Raw genomic sequence first — 25,252 nt, forward strand, 5'->3', positions numbered from 1 at the left:
GCTAGCTCCCACTCGTCGACGTCTCGCGACGCCTCTGCCTCCCCTCCTTCTCCTAGGCGTAAGGGGACTGTTCCCTGTGCGCGGCTTGTCGCCTCAGGCCCCCCTTCCACTTCGGCACGTGCAACCAAGGTTGCACGTGTGCATGAGGCGATGGAGGACGATGCTTCGGCTCCTCCTCCTGTCCCCAGAGCTAAGGAACAGACCTCTGATGCCACCCAACCAGCTGCCTCTCCCTCTGAGCGCCCACGCCGTCAGGCACCTATCTCTGCCAAGGTGTCACCACCTACTGCCTTGGCTGCACACGATGAAGCCCGTGCTGCAACAGCACCCACTGCTGCTGGCTCTCCTGCTGGAGCTGCCCCTTCTGCTACGCCCGTCGACTCTCCTGACGCTGACGGTTTCATCTCTGTGACACGGAAAACACGACGAGTGCTGCAGGGAAATGCTCACGCTCCTGCATCCATGACTTTGGTGCCACGGCAGCATCCCTCTGCAACTCGCTCTTCGGTCTCAGTTGCGCCTCCTCCGCCTCCTCGCTCGTCCTTCCCGGCCTTTCGCGTTCCTCTCCAGGAGGGATACGAGACCAGCTACGATGCAGTAGCGGCATTGGAAAAACACCTCCCAGACCTCATGGCCGCGAATCACTACAGCCGAGACAACAACTGCGTGCTGATCCCCACCGAGGAGGAGTCGTACCTTCGGCTGAAGGCGGTGGCAGAGGAGGAAGCACCAATTATAAAGCTAGTGGAGCTGTCTCAGGGAGGACAAACCATAAAGGCAACAGTAATGGGATATCCCCGGTGTATGCCGGTGGATATCCTCTTACGGCACCCTCTTGTCGAGGCAGCGGAGCACTGCCAGAATCAGAGGACATGGGAGGAAACGCTGCAGGTCTGTGTGACCCTGCGAACCGCTATGCTGCTACCAGTGCCAACGCTTCGGGCATCATCGTGCCACCTGCAACCGCCCCGTCATCTGCGGTATGTGCAGTGGAGCGCACGATACAGACCAATGCCTGAAACTGTTCAAGGCAAAGGAACCGATCGCTGCCAAGTGCCCCAACTGCTCAGGGAAACATCACGCCTGGCACCGCAATTGCCCTGCAAGGATTCGGCGTGTGGAACAGGGTCGGGAGAGACAGGTTGCATTCGTGCAAGAACACCAGGCCACCAGTGCAACTCCAGCTCCCCCCAGCACTTTCATATGGGGACAACAACGACGCCCTCTTGCTCCACACCCATCAGCCTTCAGCGATCAAGACTTTCCTCCCTTGCCCTCAGCTCTCACGGTGAGCCAGACCACCGCAGAGGTTCACTGTCCGCCGCCATCCAGCCTCCCATCGCCACCCAGCACGGCGCTCAGTCCACCACCTACAGCTTTGCCACCAAAACCCAGCTCAGTGCCCAGCCCATTTACCGCCCCTGCTCCACCTGTCATAACGTTCACACAGGAGGACATGAGGGATCTGGGATCTCAAATCACCGTGGCTGTTGCCAAAGCAGTATCACAAAAGCTAGGGATCACCATAAAAGCGGCTGCAATCAACTCTGCTGCCGATCACATAATAGACGAGGCAATCTCCAGGAAGATCTAAGGCCTTGGTGCCAAGCCTGCCCCTTGCCACCATGCTCACACTTCAAGGGGGAAACGGACTTCCCCACACAAGCCAGCCTGCTCCTTCAAGCGGTCTAAGACCCGCAGTTCAGCCGCCCTATCTGCAGCCCCTCAACAGACTCAACCTCGCCCCCTTGAAAGAGAAGAGTCTCCACCCTCGGTGGAGACAACTATGGACATAGCCCCAACTCAGACGTCGGAGGCTGATCGTCTCTGTCTATCTCCAGACGGCAGGACTCCTCCTCCCTTAGACTCCTCCAGTGGAACTGTCTAAGAGCACGGCACAAGCCCCCGCTCTTGCAGGAGGCGGCCGAGAGGGACTGCCCCCATGTCATCCTACTGCAGGAGACCCTGCTCCCAGACAGTTCCACATTTCGTCTCACGGGCTACACCACCCATCTCCTCCCATACTTTCGTGGCATCACACGGGGATGTGCTGTTCTAGTTCAGGACCACATCGTGTGCACGGATTGTGAACCCCCTCCTTTCTGTGGACCTGATGTGGAGGTTCAGGGTGTCGTTCTCCATCTGTCTACGTCGCCCCTGACGGTATATAATGTATACCAGAGCCAGAGAGGCACCCTGGAGTTGGGAGATCTGTTCTCCCAGGCTGCTAGGGGAGCTGTATACATAGGGGACAACTTTAACGCCCACCACGCCTTTCTATCTTTGCCTCTTCAGTCCAATGAAGCAGGACGGCACATCTCTTTGGTTCTGGAGGAGATGGGTGGTGTCTCCCTATTAAATGATGTGACAGAGCCCACCCATATTTGGGGAGGTCGCCTCGATCTCTCCCTTGTGTCAGCACCACTCGCGGGCTTGGCGTCGTGGTCACTCCACCCCTTGCGAGTGATCATTTTGCCCTTATTGTTGACCTGCCTCTCGCTCCCCTACCACCACGGTGGGACCTACACAGGGCGGATTGGACGGCCTTTGCCCGTGCTCTCACGACGGCCTTTGAGACATCCCCTCCTGCCTCAGGCCTCGAGAGCAAAGCAGATCAGGTAGCAAGTACTTTTGCACAAGCTGCCTCTCTTGCTATCCCGTTGCAGCAGTTTTCGATGAGGTGCTACCTAGACGGCTGGTTCTACTGCAACAGGGTCAAGGAACTGAACCGGAGGCTCAATGCGGCACGCAAGCAGTACTGACTATGCCGTACATCTCCACACCACCAGTACCTGGTTGCTGTTATAAGGCATGTGGCTTCCGAGAAGCGCCGCCTTAGGGAGGAGGCGTGGATCAGATGATGTCGTACCCTAGACTCTCACTCCACTCTCCATGAGATGTGAAGGAGAATCAGGTCCGTCTCTGATCCACGCCCTCCTCGCCCTCCCTCCCATCCTGACCCTGCCGCTGAGGCCAGCCGTCTTGCTCAGCACTTCGCCGACCGCTCTGCCTCTTCTAATCTCCCGCAGTCCGTCCGAGCCCTGCAGGCGCAGCTGTCCACCTCTTGTGTTGCAGCTATCCAGGCAGTGTGTAATAGGCCTGACCCCGCTGATTGTCCAGTCACCAGTGGGGAGCTTCAGAAAGCGCTGCGATGCAGGGAGGACACTGCGCCGGGGCTTGACGGGCTCACATACTCTGTTCTATCACACGCTGGAGATTGTGGTAGCAAATGACTGCTTGATCTACTTAACCTCTCGTGGTCTGAGGGGCGTCTGCCGAGGTCGTGGAAGGTGGCTGTCATCCACCCGATTCCGAAGCCTCGTGATCCCGCTGCCATGCGCCCCATCTCCCTTCTCAGGTGTGTTGCCAAGACAGCTGAGATGGTTGTGCGGGCTCGTCTTGCTTGGCGGCTGGGACCACTGCACCCAAGGATTTACGCTCACCATCCTGGCAGGAGTACCACTCACTGCCTCGCGTCACTCCTTGGGGAGCTGAGGGGAGGAAAGGGAATGGCCGTCTTCCTCGACCTCGAAAAGGCCTTTGAACTGCCAAACCCCACTGTTATACTTGCTGCTCTTGCAGCAAAGGGTGTAGGAGGCAGGCTTCTATCATGGATGAGGGATTTTTTTCAAGATCGTTCTGCGGGGGTCCGTTTTCAGGGGCATCTCTCAGCTTTTCATCTCCATCCCAATGGCACCCCCCTGGGAAGCGTCTTAAGCCCTCTCCTTTTTAACATCTTAATGGAGGGGCTTTTGACCGTTGATTATGGGCCAGGCATCTCTCTGCTGTGCTACGCAGATGATTTGGCCCTGGTCTTCACACGCCGGGATTGTTTCTCACAGGCGTACTCTGCCCTCACTAAACTCCATGACAAATGCAATGAGCTAGAGCTGAAGATCAATCTGGAGAAAACATAGTGTCTGCCCTTCGGCCTCCATCCCCCAGACTTTCCACAGCTGCTCGGGGGTCACCAGCTCTCCATTGTCTCTACACACCAGTACCTGGGGGTCTGGTTTGACCAGGGCCTTACCTTTGCAAGCCATGTCAGATACCTGAGGGAACGTGCTTCCACCTGCCTGGCTGCTCTTCGGTACCTTTCAAAAAGGAGCTTGGGGGCATCCTATTCCGTCCTTCGTACTTTTTACGTTCACTCCATACGATCCCTGGTGGACTATGAAGCAATATGTATGACTGGTCTCACCCCGCCTATCTCCAAGTCTCTGGAAGTCATACAGAATGACGCTCTTCGTGTCATGCTCGGAGCTCCCCGTTGGACTCGGCTAGCAAATTTGCGCATGGAGAGTGGTCTGCTGTCTCTGGCGCTCTGCATTGCGCTACGTGCGGCAATTATCACTCTTCAGCTGGTGCAGCGCCGGCCTGATCTACCTGTCTCAACCTTACTCAAACGACTTTTGTGCTGTCCACCTGAGGCGCTCCCTCAACATGACTGGGCCCGAACCACAGCTGCCCCCATTCACAATTTGGGAGCTGTTCCAAGCTTGTGCCAGGACCCTGATTCTCCTTTCCCTGGCTTTGAAGATCCATCACCTTGGACTCCACCCCCTTTCCATATCCTCAGTCCATCAGAGGCCAAACCTCACTCTTCTATTCCTGCCATGATTCGTCAGGAAGGTCTTAGTCGGGTGGCTGCTTTAGACTCCCCGGGTTCGGCCACCTACTTTACTGACGGCTCTGTTTCCCCTGATGGCTCTGCTGGATCTGCTTTTGTCGTGGGGAATTTGGTTGAATCGTGGCGCCTATCCCCAGGAGTGTCTGCCTTCCAGGCAGAGCTTGCAGCCATTTTGGGTGCATTGCGCCACGCTCATCACCACCATTACAGACGTGTCGTTATCCATACGGACTGTCTTTCCTCCCTTCAATGGCTATGCTCTTTCTCCCTACATGATAATGTCTTTCTCCTGACAGCAATCTACACAGTTGCAACTCTTCTTGTCCGGAGGGGAGCCACTATCATTCTTCACTGGCTCCCAGGTCATGTCGGGATTACTGGCAATGAACGAGCTGATGATGCGGCACGCGCTGCCTGCTCTCATCCGGAGATTGCATTCCCCCTCCACCCCAGCCCCTCATACATTCTTGGAGCTCTAAATGCAACCATAGGCAGGCTGTCCCGGGAGGAACACCAATTTTGCATCTCGGGGGGCTCTAGCTCTGCAGATTGGTATGCCACCGCTACATCATACTCTCCCCTACTGCCTCCCAAGGGCCTGCCTAATTATTTAGTAGTGAGACTCTGCTGATTGCGCCTGGGGTTCCCCTGCTTCAAACAAATCACTGGTACGGAGCCTGATCCGTGTCCTCATTGCTTGGCCAGGTCCGATGTGCCTCTCATACATTACCTCCTTCACTGCCCCGCTACTTCTCTGCTAAGGTCTTGGCCCGATGTGGGCCGTGCCTGATCGGGCGATGAATTTATGGATGCTGCTGGCATTGTTGCCAGGGCACCTTTTAATTATTTACTTAACGCGGTTAGGGACTACCCTCCACCACGATAATTTCGGAATGCGCACTATATGCGCAACTGTTACTGGCTCTTTGTTTGCCCGTGTCCCAGTTCAACTGGGACGAATATCCCCCCCCCCAAAAAAAATACATCCGAGGGAGGTAGGGGCTTAATGCTGATCTAGTGCCCCACAGGACCCTGAACGGGCCACCCTCACCGTTAATGTCGGCACCGTGTGGCCTACGCCCTCACCCATATGTTCCTGATGGGGCAGAACGGGACTAGATAATAATGATGATGATGATGGTGATGATGATGGTGATGATGGAATATGCTTACGTGAAGTTGTGGTGACTTACGGGTATGTGATATATCAAATGTTAACACCTTAGGCTCTTATGATTCACTTGAATAAAACCATCTAACGTAAGCTGCAATAAATTACCGGAGGAGACTCGACCATGTGAATTTTAGTCCATTTTACCTCCTTCATCCCATGTTCGATTCTTGCTACTGCCAGTCGATCTTCTTCAGCTTAGAGCAAGCGGCGGTTAATGAAGGCTTAATCTATTCTCGCCTGTTCAAAAAATCTCCTTCTAATCAGAATAAAATTACCCAAAGATAGAAGGAATAGACCAATAAATTACGTCACCTGAATGAATGAATTAATGAAGCCATAAACGTAGTAATGTATCATAAAAATTTGCAAAACCGCAAAAGAGCTCAGAGTGCGTTTACTGAACAGAGTATGCGTCCCGTTTGCTTTTAAGTCTGTCTTCTTGAAAATGATAGTGTATTGTCTCCATTACATTTCCCTTCTTGTAGGAATCCAACTCCTTCACACACACCACAAAGCCAGCCAGGAGACAGGGCGTGAGTGCTGGGCAGTCCCCTGGCCCTGTCTTCCCTCTTACTACTTTTTAAGTCAGCCCACACCCCAATGACCGGGTTAATGTATGGCCAGGCCTGCGCTGTAGGTGCAGGAAATCTTTAAACGAACGAACGAACTCCTTCATTTTCCATCTCTCTCTCTCTCTCTCTCTCTCTCTCTCTCTCTCTCTCTCTCTCTCTCTCTCGACTAAGAAAGTCTTTTAAGATTTAATCAACTGCGTGACAAAGAAAGTCTGAGATGCAATAAGGGAAGGGAAGAGGAGTGCTTGCATGAACGAGGGTGTTGGTCAGAGACACGGAGAGAGAAAATGTAAATGTGGAGAAGGAGTCGTAGCGAAGTGAGGGTGATATATGAGGAACTGTATACATGCGAAGAGAAAACTGATATAAGAAACTATTCGTGAGCACTTATCACACAACAGAGAGAGAGAGAGAGAGAGAGAGAGAGAGAGAGAGAGAGAGAGAGACACACACACACACACACACACACACACACAGGAGAAGGAAAAACGAAAATTCACAGCAAAACAGAAAAGATGTGTAAGGAATAAATAGACATTATGGGAGAATAGATAGGAGAGATTATATACAAGTCTCTGGCGGAAGGCAGGGCATGATTCTCGCAAGGTAAATATTCGTACAATTTGCGTAGAATATTGAAATTATATATATATATATATATATATATATATATATATATATATATATATATATATATATATATATATATATATATATTGTGGTAGTTGGGGGCACTCACCATCCACTCACTCAATGTAGTGCTGCTCTCGGGTGTCTGCCCTGTCCTCTCCTCCATCTTTCTTTCTTTCCATTATCTTCTATCTTTCTTTCCTTTACTCTTTCCTCGTCCTTTTGCCTACGGGTGACTTTACACTCCCTCTTCTGTCTTTTTTTCCTTCATTCTTTCCTCTTTCTTCTGCCTATGGGTGACTCTACATTGTGTGACAAACCAAATGGTTTCCTGTACATCAGGAAACTATTTACTACGCTGGGTGGTAATCATATAACCATATTTTGGCGCCTGGTGGTTTAGTGGGTAATTATTGTGCTCCAATCGGACTGAGCCGGTGAAGATTTATATCCAAGGGGTGGTTGGGGAACGTGGAATGTAAGAGGAGCGAATGATGAGGTGAAAGAGAGAGAGATTGTCCAGGTGCTTGAGGGTGCGAAAGTGGATGTATGTGGAATAACTGAAACAAAATGGAGCGGAGAAAGTGTGAGAGAAGGGGAGTATGGATGGGGTATATGTGCAGGAGTAGGTGAGAATGAGAGGGCAAAGGAAGGAGTATGTATAGTTGTGAGTAAAAGATGGAAGAAGAGCATAAGACAGTATGGATCAGTTGGGTCAAGGATTGTGTGGGTAAAGTTGAAAGTTGGAATACAAATGTGGGCGATTGTGTGTGTGTATGCACCAACGCAAGATCGTGCTAGAAGAGTGAGAGAAGAGTTCTGGACAAATGTAGAAGTGTGCATGGAAAAGTTTGGAAGGAATGAGAGAGTGTTTTTGATCGTTGATATGAATGGTAAAGTTGGGAATGTGAAAGTGGATGGAATAGTTGGTGAGTGGGGTGTGCCTGCTGAGATAGATGAGAATGACAGTGCGTTAGTGGACATTTGTGCTGGGAGGGGGCTGGTGATAGCCAATACCCTCTTCAGGCATAAAATGATCCACAGGTATACATGGCGAGTGATGAGAAGGGTGGGTGGTGAACTGAATGAAAGGAAGGCAATGATTGATTATGTGTGTGTGGATGAAAGGATGTGTAATGGATGCAAGAGCATATAGAGGTTGGGGGAGTGGACTTTCTGACCACTACTTGGTGGTGGCCAGAATTAGGATTCAAGTAAGATGGAGGAATAGAAGAAGGGAAAGACGAGAGGAAGGAGTAGTTGCAAGGAGAGTGGAAAGGTTACAAGAGGATGAGAAAAAGGCAAGAGTATAAGAGAGAAGTGGAGGAACGATTGGGCAAATATGAATTGGAGCAGATGGGAGACGTGGAAGGTGTGTGTAGGATATTTACAGAAGAAATATGTGCATCATGTGATGCGGTATGTGGAAGGAAGAGAAGACGGAGGGGGATGCAAGGAACAGCGTGGTGGACTGAAGAGGTGAGACAGGCTGTGGCACAAAAGAAGAAAGCATACAATGAATGGATGAGAAATAGGGGTGTGGAAGAGGTTGAGAGGCGGAAGAGAGAGTTATATGTAGAAAGAAAGAGAGAGGTGAAAAGATTAGTAAGAGAGAGTAAGAAGAGAGTGGATGAGGAATTTGGAAGGAATTTGAGTGTAAAGTGGAGGGACTGTAAGAAAATGTTCTGGAAAGAGGTGAAAAGAGTAAGACAGGGTGGAAGTGAAGTTAGCAGGGGAGTGAAAGATAAAAATGGTAGATTACTGGTGGAGAAGGGAGAAAAAGTGAGCAGATGGAGAGAACACTTTAAGGAATTGTTGAACATAAAGGATGGAAGTAATGTGAGTATAAGTGGCTGGGGAATGGCTGGGAGAAGGAAGGAGGTGAGAAGACAGGAAGAAATCAGTAGGATAGAAGTTGTGGAAGCAATGAAGAAAGTTAAATCGGGGAAAGCCCCAGGAATTGATGAAGTGTGTGGTGAAATGCTGAAGCATGTGGGAGAGATAGTAGTAGAATGGATGTGGAAGATGTGCAGATTGGCCTGGGAGGAAGGTAGAGTCCCGGAGGATTGGAAGTCAGCTATAATTATTCCCTTGCACAAAGGAAAAGGGGAAAAAGAAGTGTGTGGTAATCATAGGGGCATTTGTCTTCTTAGTATAATAGGAAAAGTGTATGGTAGGATACTTATTGACAGAGTTAGAGAAAGAACAGAGAAATTAGTTGGAGAAGAACAGGGAGGCTTTAGGAAGGGAAGAGGTTGTGTAGATCAGATATTCATTCTTAGATCTTTTGTGGAAAAGTTTCTAGAGAAGGGAAAAAAGTTGTATGCGGCTTTCATGGATTTGGAGAAAGCATATGACAGGGTGCATAGACATGGATTGTGGAAAGTGTTAAGAATATATGGAGTAGATGGGAAGTTGTTCAATGCTGTGAAGAGTATGTACGATGGTGCGAAGGCTGCAGTGCGTGTGGATGGTGAACTAAGTGAATTTTTCTCTTTGAAAGTTGGGTTGAAACAGGGATGTGTCATGTCTCCATGGTTGTTCAATCTGTACATGGATGGGGTAATAAAAGAGGTACAAGGTAGGGTAGTGGATGCTGGAGTGGCCCTGGTGAGAGAGGATAGTGTTTGGAAACTCCCTGTACTGTTGTTTGCAGATGATACTGTGTTGTTGAGTGAAGACGAAGGGGAGCTGCAAGGCTTTGTGGATGAGTTTGGGAGAGTGTGTAAGAAACGGAATCTAAAGGTGAATGTAAGGATGAGTAAAGTGATGGTCTTTGAGAGGGGTGAAGTCAGTGAATGTACAGCGAGGTTGGATGGTGAGGAATTGGAAAATGTGAGTACGTTTAAGTACTTGGGTAGTGTGATGAGTAAGGATGGAGGTTTGGAGGGTGAAGTGCTTGAAAGGGTACAGCAGGAAAGAAAGGGTGCTGGTTCTATGAAAGCAGTGATAAGAAACAGAGAAGTGAGCATGGAAGTGAAAAAGTTACTACATGACAGTATTGTGATACCAACTCTAACGAATGGAAGTGAAGCTTGGACGTTGTTGGAAGGACACAAGTCAAGAGTGCGAGCAGTGGAAATGAGTTAATTAAGAGGAGCCTGTGGAGTCACATGGAGAGACAGGCTGACGAATGAGGATATAAAGGAGTGTTGTGGTGTGGATGTGGATGTGATAGGAAGCGTTATGAGGAACACACTGAGGTGGTTTGGCCATGTGGAGAGAATGGAGGGTGAAAGACTGACGAAGAGAGTGTATGTGAGTGAGGTGGAGGGGGGAAGAGGGAGGGAGAGGCCGAGGATGAGATGGAGGGATGGAGTGGAGAGGTGTATGAGAGAGGGGTGTGTGAGTTGGGAGCAGGGCAGTGAAATGGCGGGGGACAGGGCGACTTGGAGGCGATTTGTTTGTGGCCACCCCAAACGGGATTGAGGCGTCTGGCAATAGATAGATAGATAGATAGGTTGGGGTTTATTGCTCACGTGATGCCACTCAGGGATGAGTGAGGTTGGTCACTCTCATCTTAAATGTCAGGACCAACTGCCTATCCCCGGGCTCCTACGCTCCTCGTGGGGCAACGTAGGATTGGATGATGGAAATATATATATATATATATATATATATATATATATATATATATATATATATATATATATATATATATATATATATTATTAAAGATCAAGATAATGTGATAAATTTTAAATGTAAGGCAAGGAAATAGTAGTCAAGTAAATGATTAAGTTATGCCATCAACCTTTTTATAAGTCCTAAATTCATGTTTATAGAACCAATACTTCACCAAATACTTTTTTTTAATAGTAATTTCGAGAAAAAACGGATGGTATAAAAACCATTAATATACAGTAGTTTGTGATACGCGCAAAAAATGCTATTTATAGCCCTTATACCAAAGTAGGTGTTTACTAAAGAAGAACAGTACTCGAATTTCGAGATATAAGAGGAATGAAACTGAATATATTGTAAAAAAAACATGTGACTGCGGGAAATGAGAGGGAAAATGTAGCCTATAAGAGGGTTGGAAGTTACAACAGATGTGAAGAGGGGTGGAAATTTGTAAAATAAAAAAAGGTTGGGGTAGCCAATAGACTTCGGGTATGACAATGAAACTTGCGGAATGTGGGTCGGAGTGTACAGTAGGCCTGGATAAAAGAGACGATCACTGAAGAGAGCTGAAGAGGGAAAAATTATATAAAAAATGAGCTCAGGCTGGGTCCAAATAAGAAAAGGAGTGGTTCGAGAAATTCATCAGTTTAGTGATTTCCGTTCTTTTACAGAGTTCCCATCCCTGTAAATTATATTTAGCTTACAAAAAGGTCCATCAGAATGGAGAAGTTCATGAAAACTGTATTTAATCCCACCACTTTTTACGAGTCTCTCCTAAACTAAATGAAATAGTTTGGTAACATCAAGAGTAAAGTAATGTCGTCCTCAGAGTGAAAGGGTTGATGTTACAGATAGGTCCTTAATTCAGTTTAATCATATGCAGCTCACAGAAGAAAATTAACATTATATTATTTTAATGAAGGATTTCGAGCCAGATTAAATCGTATGTAGTAGCAAGAATGGAAAAAAGGAATAGAAAAAATATAAAGATGTCAGACTGCCGATTTTTTTTTTTTTTTACTGCAACCACACAGGCGGCCAGTTATAGAGTTTGTCCCTAAGTGTGTGTCACTCCCTCACGCAATCACTTACTTACTTACTTCACTTTCTTGAAAAATGAAATCTTGGCCTTTTGGAAGGGAACAAAATTTTGCACAATGGCAGACCTCTCCCAAGGTCAGATGTCAGACATGGTGTGACCCCCGAGGGGCTACTCCATCGGGGGGTGGGGGAGGGCGACCCCTGGGTGTCGTAACCAAAACCGTTGAGCACGACCATATTTTACCAAATGACCCAAATTTTTGTTGGATAGAAGATCCTCACTCACGCCAGACGATAAGCATTCAGGGATTCCCAAGGACTGTCCCTCACAGGAGGCATGACCGCAGATGTTCTTGGACAAAGAATTTATGCACGGCCAGTGTTTTTAACAGAATATGAAATTTTACATACTTAAAGACGCTTATCCCAACCACATTTTGGTAAGGGTGGAATCATCTTGTGTTGCCCCTCACGGGGGAGAGTAACGCTTCTGGAGGTCTCAACATTGCCCCGGCCCCTTATGCACGTACAAAGTTTTTAATCTAGAAATACTGAAGTTTGCACAGTTTTACTTCAGCCACGCATTAGGCAGGTTGGGACCCTGATGACCAGCCCCACGGGTGGGTGGGGGAAGGTGTTCCCCAGGGGTAATAATGCTATAGTTTGTTTTTTTTCCTAAGAAAATTGAGTTTTTGTACAATGGTAGAGCCTTGCAAGGGCCACATTTTGGGCAGAGTGAGACCCCAAAAGGCCGCCCTCAATGTAGAGCGGGATCCCTGGTGGTCCTGGTCAAAATCTTTGTGAACCCTAATGGTTTATAATCTAACAACATGACATTTTCCGTACTGCTTTACGTACACACCGGCCACATTTTGGACAGGTTGAGGTCCCCAGTGGCCACCTCCCACTGGGAGTGGGGCCGACTGCCCATAGGAAGTACAACATTGTTTCTACGTAGGTAGAGAAGACGGTGCACAGTAGCAGACCTTCACCCACATCATTGTTCATAGAGCGTAGCACTCCGCCTCACCCGTACATATTAATATTTCATTTTCCGGTGCCGTTATTGCAGGAGTGGGTGCGACTATCAAATATGCCTTTTTTTCTTTTTGCATTACTGATGAATGTTGATGAATGTGTGAAAATGGAGCATCAGTAACTCATGAATATACATGATGCTTTTTGCAAACCAGGGAAAAATAAGTGAATAAACATGGAACAGCTGAATGGAATCGGCTCTAATTAGACAGAATTGTTCTCGCTGCCGAATCAGATCAAATACACTGGGAAACTTGGCTGACTAGTAAAGGGCATGAAATATGGGGAAGCTGGGGTTTTGAGTTGAAGGTGAAAAGTGACCAAGTTCTAGTAACTTTTCACTAAAATGCCGTTCTTCTTCGTCTTCGTCTTCTTTTTCTTCTTCTTCTTCCTCTTCATCTTCGTGTTTGTTTTCTCCTTCTTTTCGGTTCTTCTACTTCTTTGTTGTTGTTTTTGTTGTTGTTGTTTTTGTTGTTGTTGTTGTTTTTGTTGTTGTTTTTTGTTTTTGTTGTTGTTTTTGTTGTTGTTTTTGTTGTTGTTGTTGTTGTTGTTTTTGTTGTTATTGTTGTTGTTGTTCTTCTTCTTCCTTTTTTTTTTCTTCTTCTTCATTATTATCATCATCATCATCATCATCATCATCATCTTCTTCTTCTTCTTCTCCTTCTTCTTCTCCTTCTTGTTCTCCTTCATCATCATCATCATCATTATTATCATCATCATCATCATCATCATTATCATCTTCTTCTTCTTCTTCTTTTTAGTTCATATGACCATCAAACGACTTTACTACTTTATTATGACTAATAAACCATACTATTCAGCGAGGGGAAATAGTAGGCTACCAACATTGTCCCTGTTACGTAGCGCTCGCACCTACATTCAAGTTTTAAACTATTGTCACTGTGTACAGTATATATTATATTTTGTGGTTTGAGATAATATACTCATGTGGAACTTTGGGCGGGAATGGGATGATTATTATATGAGCTTAGTTAATGTGTGCTAATCATTTGGAGTCTACTTCTAAAATCGATAAATTCGTCTGGAAGTAGAAAAAGTAAAATGATTAACCCAGTCAACCGCAGGGTATAACCTTTTTGTTGTTGCTATCTCCAGCACACTTTAATCGAGTTAAGAGACTTGTCGAACTGGAGAGGTTGCGTATAAACTTCACTTACCTCCCTCACTACACGAGAGGTTACTTTAGTAGAATGTATTCATCTTGTGATCGCCTGATTAAACTGAAGAATATGCCACCGGACTGAATGGCTTACTTTTGACGTCCACTAAAGGGTGAAGGATTAAATGCACATATATATGTATATATATAATATTACAGAATTCAGTACTGTTCGCACAGGATGGCATAAAAGTATCGGAGGAAGCTGCCACATTATCTGTGACATGTAGCTGAGAGAGAGAGAGAGAGAGAGAGAGTACATACAGTCACGAGTAAAATTTTCTTTACTCCCTTTGTCGAAAGGGAAGTCGAAGGCAACGCCAGGAGAACGGACACTGACCGGTACAGTAGTTGGGAAGCGCTTCATAATGAAGAGATTTACACACTTGAACCCGAACACACCTCACATCAGTATGAACGGCTATGAAGATCTTTATCGTATGCCTATGTGTTATCCCCATTATTTTGTGGAAAAGCAATATGATTTTATCGCAAGAACAAAATAGGGATATGAAAGAAACTTGCTGAATGATAGGAAGGCAGAGTACTAATAGAATACTCATTTTATGTTGTATATATTAGGGATATGGGTTTTGTAGTAGGTGGGTGCACTCACTACCCTGTCACTTGATCCAGTGTTACCTTCTGTTGACTTCTTAATAACAAATAGAGAACATCCTACAACCCACAGATCCACTTACAATGCTCGGTGGGAACCTACACCGACAATACTCCTGCTCGTCTCGTGGGGTAACACCAACCTGATGTGGCCAATAGGGCTGAATCTAAAGTGTGGTTAATGTTTTTTGCTCAGATAATGCCACTCAGGGAAGAGACAGGTCAGTCCTCTTAAACATCTGATAGACAAACAGACTTTCCACTACCGATGAGAAAATAAATGTGTAGGTGATGAATGGATTGTTGACCGTCCCCGCCCAGGAGGGGCTCTGGGACGGGTATTGTTTCTGCTCAGTTTGTCTGTCTGTCTGTCTGTTAACAACTTTACGGAAAAACTGCTGGTGTGATTTTGACTAAAATTACAAGGGTGATTGGCTACGACTTTCTGGTCACCTGATTAAATTTTGAGCCAAGTTGGGCCAAGGGCCAGGCTCTAGGCCCATAATATGTAAGATGTAAAAATCAGTTTTCCCTATAACTCCTTCCAAATTATGCCATATCAGCATGAAACCAAATCCTAAAGGTGCATCTTTCAAATCTACATACTATAACATGCCTCATTACATCAAGGGTGTCATCCCCCTGTTATCGGTAAGGGGGTCAAAGTCAGGTGGGTCGGGCCTAACATTTCAAGTGGGCATAAAATCATCAGTTTTCACTTGACTCACTCCAAATTTGACATGTGGCATCTTTCACTGGATATCCCGTTGTGTTTATACATCAGCACTAAAATGACTGCCGGGTTTGGGTTTGCTGTGCCAGCCACAGCTTCTTGTTTTTTATTCTTTTTACTTCTCACATCAATATTTTACAGTGTTTTCCCGTTAGTTAAGTAGGCTATGTTAGGCATCAGCTGCACTGTATGGAAGCAGTAGCTATAGCACAGTATAAAAACTATGGAAGTGTAATTTATCACACCCACGCTACCAGTTTGAGAAGGGGAGTTGTGTGTGTGTTGCGGGGGGGGGGGGGAGTTCTGTCTGTCTATCTGTACTTGTGTTATCAAAATAAGTGATACTTATATATCCAATTATTTTTTTTACAAAACTTGGTGAAGGGGTTGAAGGACAGCCCATAAGTAGAGTTGCTTTTTAGAACAATAAGTCAAGTCAAGGTCACACGGATAGGTCAAACTTCTGACCAAGCACGATCAGTTTGAGAAGTTTTCATCCAGTTTTGAGAGTCATGGGGAAATGGTTAATCGTAAAGCAAAATATGAGGCTATTCAGTTAGGATGACAACAAGAAGAGGTGCCAAGGTACAGCAAACCCGTCCCCAGCAGTCATTTAAGTGCTGGTGTAAACACAACAGGATATCTGGTCAAAGATGTCACATATCAGATTTGTAGTAAATCGAATAAAAGTTTACGATTTTATGATCATTTTCAACTTTAGGCCCGACCCCCGTTCTGTAGTGCCCTCCACTCCCAGAACAACCAATGGTGTGCTTCGTATTCAGCTAGGATAAGAACAAAGGATAACTGCTATTAACCCGCCGCATGCCAGTGCCATTTTTAAATGGTCTGACATAATTCTGCGGCCAGTGCCAGTGCCATTTTAAAATGGTTTAAAATAAAAAACTTCACTGTGACTGCATTTTTCAAGATTCGCGGGTAAAAAACCCCCGTGGGCAGCCACCTTGTTGTGGTGGGCGGGCTTGCATGCTTTTGTGATCCCACAAGCCTGCCAGTGGATGTAGTGACATCTGGCAGGGTCTCCCATGCAGGTAGGGTTGTGGGTGAGAGGTCTGACTAAGCACTGCCCTAAACGTAGGTTACCCGTATGGGTCATCAATGCTGCCCTCCAGAGGGATTGCCTCGGTACTGTCCTGAATTGGTTGGTTGGGTGTCTGGGCTGGGGGGTGTTGGGGAAGGGGGTCTTCGCACTGGTGGGAGCAAACGTTCGTGTCATGGGGTGTCCTTTTTGGGACACCTTCTGGGGACGAGGTACCCCACTCCCATCAGACCGCGTTCAGTCCCCTCACTCCCTAGTAGGCGGTTTCCCTTGGCTCCTGGTGCCATTTTATCTCACTAATGTATATATGGATAAATCAGAAGCTTCTTTAACCACTCAGGTGGTCGGTGACCAGCCGCACGAGTTGGCATCACCTGGTCACTCTCTGGCCAATGACCCTATACCCTCCGGGTCATCCGCCAAAACTGCGAATGAAGATGCCCTTCCTATCAAGGTGTTACCTGGTGTTTTTGCGAATCACTCTTACACAAAATACATAGTTCTTAAAATGGATAATGGTACTTCTTTCCGGAACCTGAATTGTTTTCAGATTCACATTGGTCTAGTTTCAGCATGTGGATTTACCCCCAAGGTCTCTTTGCAGGGTGGTAGTTCTCTATTGCTAGAACCAGGAATGAAGAGGAGAGTTCACGCATCCAGTCCCTAACTATAGTCGCTGCTTATCCTGTATCTGCCTCTCGTCACTTGGTCCTAAATCAGTCCCGAGGGGTTGTGTATTCTCGTGACTTGATCTCATATTCTGATTCTTCCCTCGTAGAGGGGCTGGCTCCTCAGGGAGTTGTAGCAGTACAAAGAATAATGAAGAAAGTTGATGGGATTTTAACCCCCACACCCACTCTTATCTTGACATTTGATCGTCTTACTTTGCCAGAAGTCATCACCGCTGCATGGTGGAAGCTTAAGGTTAAACCTTATGTTCCCCGACCCAGAAGGTGCTATTATTGTCATGTTTGGTCATTTTCGCTGTTCTTGCAGGCGGGAAGCGTCTGGACTTCATGAGGTTTGTGGAAATTGTGGTGCAATTTCTCATGGTATGGATGATTGTTCTCAACCCTCTAAATGTTTGAACTGTGGAGGAGCACAAGCAGCCTCCTCAAGGGATTGCGAGGTATACAGGTATGAATATGAGATTATTTCTGTCCAAATGAAGGAGAAAATTTCCTTTTCTGAGGCAAAGGCCAGGGTAAGGGAGTGGTTCATTCGCCCTGGGGTTACCTTTGCTGCTGTGTTGTCTTGCCATAAAGCTACCCGGCATGTGCTCCTGCCATCACACAATGCCCCATCAAATTCTTGGGGTTCTACTTCCCGGCCTTCTCTGCCGGGGGGTTCCACTGAGGGAGTGCAGCCTGGAAGCAGCTGTGCTTCCTCCAGGGAGGTGCCTCCTGTCTCTGGGGGTGTCCCCTCTGCAGTAGTTCTTCTAGCATCTGGGAGTGCCTCCCCCATCCCAGTTCCTCTGGTTCCTCCTGTGACAAACACCCGTGTCGATGCTACACCTTGCTTTGACACATCCAAAACTCCCGATGTCCTTCCTGTGCATCCTTGTCCTGACATATCCAAAAAAAACAGCGTCTCTCATACTCCTGTATCGGCTGCTACTCCCGTACCGACTGCTGCTCCTGTACCATCTGCCTGCCCTGCTACTGTTGCTCACTCTTCTTTACAGTGTGGCACTATAGTTTCTAATGCTTTAGGTTCTGGTGCAGATATGGAGGTTGCATCTGCCAACCTCAAACGAGTGAGGAGTGAGTTTTTGGGTGACTCCCCTCCTTCTAAGCTTCAAACTTCTGTACCGCATGAGGATTCTGAGGGGGCTCTTTGCTTGACAACCCAGCCAGTGATGGCAGCTAAGTCTGTGGGTGTTCATGATGGCCCTTCTAGGATTCCCGTCCCTGCCTCTTCCTTAGGTGTGGTGAGGCCTAGATCTTTAGATACTCAAAGTGCTCAGTCATTTACTACCTCTGATCCATCACCCAGCGGCCAAGCTTTGGTTGATTCAGTTGGAGGGGGTTCGGTTGGCCCCAAGGTGCTAGCTGAACCCTCACATGGGTGTGCGGACGGGGCACGTGGGTCTTCCAAGAAGGTTTCTGTGCTTCGGACTCATTCTGGCAATGGGCGGGACGTGTCTCAGGGTAAGGGTACTTCCACCCATGGAAACTCTAAATCTTCATTGTCTTCTCAGTTGGTGAGGCAGAGCTCCGCGCCTAGGAAGAAGGGCTTTCACTCCCTTCCGAACGACGTTGCTACATAGGTTTGATGTTTATAAGTTCATAATATTTAATACTAATCACTATGGCTCAATCGGTACCAATCTGTCTTCAGTGGAACTGTAGAGGTGCCATGGCAAATTGAGAGGCTGACTGACTGATTGTAGTAGAAACTGGCAGCGCAACTGCTAAGGTCATATGCCGCCGGGCAAACTAAAACACATGGCAAATAAATTGTGCATAGTTAATAACTTTTTCTAGAAATAATACACTGAAAATAATAAAAGAATAGTTAAAAGAGAAAACAATTTCTTATAAAAGTGGAAGGAGGCCCGCCTCCTGAAGAAAACCAAAAACATCAGTAAAAACGCTATGGACTCCCCCAAGCATCGAGGAGAGCAAGTAGGCACCATCTACTCCTGTATGCCTATGGAGAAATCTCCGACGCAGGTCCCCCAAACTTGGACTCTCGACCAGCAAGTGACGGAGTGTAAGGGGAACAAAGCAATCAGCACATTACGGTTGAGTCTCGCCACTCATCAGGAACCCATGTGTAAGCCGAGAGTGCCCAATGCGAAGCCTAGCAAGAGCTACCTCCAATCGCCGAGGCGTGGAAGGGATAACCCTTGGCACAACCACTCTCTGGAAGACCTCTTTCAGCTTATTATGAGCAACACCATCCCAGCGTCTCTGCCAACACACATGCATTCTGTCCCGCAAGTAAGGTGTTAGATCAGATGTAGGAAGCGGATATTCTGTTGGGGGCTGTTGAGTAGCTGCAGCCTTGGCCAATGCATCCGCAGTCTCATTGCCCACCACACCAACATGTGCGGGAACCCAGCAAAAATCCACTCTCTTCCCCCGACGACGAATGAGGAACAACCACTCCAAAATAGCTAAAACTAAGGGATGGGAAGAGTTAAAAGAGTCCAGGGCCAAAAGCGCCCCTTGAGAGTCGCTAAAAATAGTAAAATAATTGTCAGGATGAACAAACACCAACTTCAAGGCTAAAATGATGGCTGACAACTCCGCAGTAAAATCTGAGGCAACCAAAGGAAGACTACCTCCACAGCTAAAATTGGGAAATACCACTCCAAAACCAACACCTGATGCGGATTTAGAGCCATCAGTATACACAGGCACAGAACCACCATGACTAGAAGAATGTTCTAAAAATAGCCTTGAAAGACACTGAGGAGCGATAAAATCCTTTGAACCTGCAATAGGCCTGCAGAAAGTTACCTTGGGCAATATCCAAGGTGCAACCCTCGGGATCCGAACAGGACTGACAAGTACTGCCGACAAACCAAACCCCTCCATTATATCCTGAACCCTATAGCCAAATGAACGAGGCATACGAGGATGTCTACTATAACACAAAAGACAAGACTGTTTCGTCACACCCTCACAGACAAATGAGTCTGGAAGGTGATGAATCCGGAGCCAGCACCGCACTGCAACAGACTGACGCAGTAGATCTAAGGGAGGCACACCAGCTTCCACCAATAAGCTGGGAATTGGAAAGGACCGAAAAGACCCAGTTGCAAGGCGAAGACCAGTATGATAGACAGCATCTAGAGTTTTTAGTCTTGATTCTGTGGCAGAGGAATATACCTCACAGCCATATGACAGCTTAGAGGTTACAAATACCTGAAACAAATGCAAGAGTGTCCTTCGATCAGCACCCCAAGAGGTATGGGACAGAACCCTCAATAGACTGAGAGCCTTCATACATGATGTTTTAAGATTTGCCAAGTGTGAGACCCATGTCAAACGACAATCAAAAGTCAGGCCCAAGAATTTCGTCTCTGTCACACAACGGAGTCTCCTGCCACAAAGCTGGAGATCAGGGTCCGGGTGTACCTCTCTCATCCTACAGAAGTGCATAGCCACAGTCTTTGAAGGGGAAAACCGAAAACCCTTGGAAGTGGTCCAGGCAGAAATCTTGTCCAAGGCAAGTTGCATACGCCGCTCAATAGCAGATATACGAGAGCCAGAAAACCATATAGCTAAGTCATCCACATAAAGGGATGAGGATACCCCAGCAGACACAGTGTCAACGATACCATTAATGGCCACTGCAAACAGGGAAACACTTAAGACACACCCCTGTGGGACACCTTCCTCCTGGCACAGTGGCGCAGAGAGGGTAGAACCCACACGGACCCGAAATACATGATCAGTCAAGAAGTCTCCAAGCAACACAGGCAGGCGACCACGTAAACCAAAGGCATGAAGTTGTTGGAGGATGCCATGGCACCAGGCAGTGTCATAAGCCTTTTCAAGGTCAAAAAACACAGCCACAAGATGTTGCTTGGAGGCAAAAGCTTCACAGATTGACGCCTCAAGCCTGATAAGGTTGTCTGAAGTGCATCATACTTTACGGAAACCACTCTGCGACGGAGAGAGAAAGCAACCCTTCTCCAGAAACCACATAAGCCTGACACTGACCATCTTTTCGAACAGCTTGTACACACATGATGTTAAAGTGATAGGGCGATAGTTGGAGACTTGGGAATGGTCTTTACCAGGCTTGGGAAAGGGGAGGACAATACTCAACTTCCAACTCCTCGGAATTGAGCCCTCACTTCAAACCCTGTTAAAAAAGGTCCAATAAAAACTGAAGTGAATCAGTCGGAAGATGATGCAGCATAGCATATGGAATATCGTCAGGCCCAGAAGCAGTGTCATGACACTCTGAAAGGGCAGCACGTAGCTCACGGAGGCTGAAATCTAAATTATACAGCTCTCGCCACGGGAGCGAAAGTCAAGACCCAGCCTCTCCTGATTCCTACGACAGGTGGCAAATGGCTGAGAAGGATCCTTTGTGGAGACAGCGTAAAACTGATCTGCAAAAGCAGAGGCTACTACATCTGGTGCAGACACAAGTTCTCCGTGAAGGCGCAACACCGAAGGGGAGGGGGGCGAGAATGTACCAGATATCTTGCACACCTTTTTCCACACCACAGACAGTGAAGTTGAAGATGTAATTGTAGAAACATACGACCTCCACGAGTTACGGCGAGCATTCTTCATGACCCATCTATAGTGAGCACGTGCTTTGCGAAACTGTATTTTTAGAAAAACAACATTACGATTGGCAAAATACCGACGAGCAGCTGCTTTGTAAGTTCCCTTTGCTATGGAGCAGTCATCATTCCACCATGGCACAGGTCTCCGGGAAAAAACACCAGAAGTCCATGGGATAGAATGAACCCCTGCTGAGAAAATGGTCTTAGTAAAATAACATTCGGCATCATCAATAGTTGAAAAATCAGTAACCCTGTTGGCAAATACACATAGTTCCTCAAAGAGAGACCAATCAGCCCTGTCCAGACACCAGCGTGGCAGAGGGCTACAGGAACAGAGCGAGTAGGCTGGACCACTACAGGGTAATGGTCACTACCATGTAGATCATCCAAAACCTCCCAAGAAAAATCAAGGGCACAGTTAGAGAAGGAGATGGTAAGGTCAATGACAGAATATGTGCCAGTCTGAACATGAAAATGGGTCGGCCTTCCATCATTTAGGACAACCAAATCTAAATCCCCAACCAAAGAGGCAAGAAGATCACCCCAGGGATTTGAAAGTGAGTCACCCCACAAAGGATGGCGGCCATTAAGGTCACCAAGGAGTAGGAAAGGGGGTGGAAGTTGGCTGATAAGGGTTTCTAGATCAGCACGTATAACAGGAACTGAAGGTGGAAGGTACAGACAACAGATGGTATAGCACCTCCCAACATGCATCTGTACTGCTAGAACTTGAATGGGGGACTGAATCTCAAAGGAAATAAAGGGGACATCAGATCGGCACAAAATTGCACATCCACCGCTGTGACCACCAGGAGGAGATGCGTGGAAGGCCTTATACCCCCTAATGGAAGGGAACTGTCTGTCCCCCACCATTGTCTCCTGAAGACACACACATAGTAGGTTCAGAGTAAAGAGTAATAACTGCAATTCCTCCCAATTTGCCATGGCACCTCTACAGTTCCACTGAAGAGAGATTGGTACCGATTGAGCCATAGTGATTAGTATTAAATATTATGAACTTAGAAAGCTATGAAGCAACCTCGTTGGGAAGGGAGTGAAAGCCCTTCTTCCTAGGCGTGGAGCTCTGCCTCACCAACCGAGAAGGCAATGAAGATTTAGAGTTTCCGTGGGTGGAAGTACCCTTACCCCGAGACATGTCCCGCCCATCGTCAGAATGAGTCCGAAGCACAGAGACCTTCTTGGAAGACCCACGTGCCCCGTCCGCACACCCATGTGAGGGTTCAGCTGGCACCTCGGGGCCAACCGAACCCCCCCTATCCAAATCATCCAAAGGTTGGCCGCTAGATGAGAGATCAGAGGGAGCAAGCGACTGAGCTCTATGAGTATCTAAAGACCCAGGCCCCACCACACCTGTAGAAGAGGCAGGAATGGGAATCCTAGAAGGGCCATCATGAACACCCACAGACTTAGACGCGACCAATGGCTGGGTTGTCGAGCGAAGAGCCCCCTCAGAATCCTCATGTGGCACAGAAGTTTGAACCTTAGAAGGAGGGGAGTCACCCAAAAACTCCTCACTCCTCACTCGTTTGAGGTTGGCAGATGCAACCTCCATATCTGCACCAGAACCTAAAGCATTAGAAACTATAGTGCCACACTGTAAAGAAGAGTGAGCAACAGTAGCAGAGCGGGCAGATGGTACAGGAACAGCAGTCGGTACGGAAGTAGCAGCTGATACAGAAGTATGAGAGACGCTGTTTTTTTTGGATATGTCAGGACAAGGATGCACAGGAAGGACATTGGGAGTTTTGAATGTGTCAAAGCAAAGTGTAGCATCAACACGGGTGTTTGTCACAGGAGAAACTGGAGGAACTGGGATGGGGGAGGCACTCCCAGACACTGCAAGAACCACTGCAGAGGGGACACCCCCAGAGACAGGAGGCACCTCCCTGGAGGAAGCATAGCTGCTTCCAGGCTGCACTCCCTCAGTGGAACCCCCCGGGCGAGAAGGCCGGGAAGTAGAACCCCGAGAATTTGATGGGGCATTGTGTGATGGCAGGGGCACCTGCCGGGTAGCTTTATGGCGAGACAACGCAGCAGCAAAGATAACCCCAGGGCGAATGAACCGCTCCCTTACCCTGGCCTTTGCCTCAGAAAAGGAAATTTTCTCCTTCATTTGGACAGAAATGATCTCATATTCATATTTGTATACTTCACAATCCCTTGAGGAGGCTGCATGTGCTCCTCCACAGTTCAAACATTTAGAGGGTTGAGAACAATCATCTATACCATGAGAAATTCCACCACAATTTCCACAGACCTCAGGAAGGCCAGACGCTTCCCGCCTGCAAGAACGGCGGACTTGACCAAATCTTTGACAATAATAGCATCTTCTAGGTCGAGGAACATAAGGTTTAACCTTTAGCTTCCACCACGCAGCAGTGATAACCTCCGGCAAGGTAAGACGGTCAAATGTCAAGATAAGAGTGGGCATGGGGGTTAAAACCCCATCAACTTTCTTCATAATTCTCTGTACTCCTACAACACCCTGAGGAGCCAGCCCCTCTACGAGGGAAGAATCAGAATCTGATATCAAGTCACGAGAATACACAACCCCTCGGAACTGGTTTAGGACCAAGTGACGAGAGGCAGATACAGGATAACCAGCGACCATAGTTAGGGACTGGATACGTGAACTCTCCTCTTCATTCCTAGCTTCTAGCAATAGAGAACCATCACCCTGTAAAGAGACCTTGGGGGTAAATCCACATGCTGAAACTAGACCACTGTGAATCTGAAAACAATTCAGGTTCCGGAAAGAAGTACCATTATCCATTTTAATGACTACATATTTGGTGTAAGAGTTATTAACAAAAACACCAGGTAAGAGCTCCATAGAAAAGGCATCGCGATTCACAATTTTGGCAGACGACCCGGAGGGTACAGGGTCATCAGCAAGAGAGTGACCAGTTGATGCCGACTCGTGCGGCTGGTCACCGACCATACGAGTGGGTAAAGAAAGGTTCTCTGTATCCATAAATACATTAGTGTAAAAAAATTGGCACCAGGAGCCAAGGGAAACCGCCTACCAAGGAGTGAGGGGACTGAGCGTGGTCTGATGGGAGTGGGGTACCTCGTCCCCAGAGGGTGTCCCAAAAAGGACACCCCGTGATTCGAAAGTTTGCTCCCACCAGTGCAAAGACCTCCCTCCCCAACACCCCTCAGCCCAGACACCCAACCAACCAACTCAGGACAGCACTGACGCGATCCCTCTGGAGGGCGGAACCGATGACCCATACGGGTAACCTACGTTTCGGGCAGCGCTTAGTCAGACCCCTCACCCACAACCCTACCCGCATGGGAGACCCTGCCAGATGTCGTTACATCCACGGGCAGGCTCGTGGGATCACCGGAGCATACAAGCCCCCCCACCACGACAAGGTGGCTGCCCACGGGGGCGCAAATTGGGAGGAATTGCAGTTATTACTCTCTGCTCTGAACCCACTATGTGTCTGTCTTCAGGAGACAATGGTGGGGGACAGACAGTTCCCTTCTATTAGGGGGTATGAGGTCTTCCACACATCTCCTCCCGGTGGTCACAGTGGTGGATGTGCAATTTTGTGTTGTTCTGATGTCCCCTTTATTTCCTTTGAGATTCAGTCCCCCTTTCAAGTTCAAGCAGTACAAATGCACATTGGGAGGTGCTATACCATCTGTTGTCTGTACCTTCCACCTTC

This window comes from Coenobita brevimanus, chromosome 84, assembly GCF_032717465.1.
Source record: "Coenobita brevimanus isolate Jiangsu-jjx chromosome 84, ASM3271746v2, whole genome shotgun sequence".
Lineage (NCBI taxonomy): Eukaryota > Metazoa > Arthropoda > Malacostraca > Decapoda > Coenobitidae > Coenobita > Coenobita brevimanus.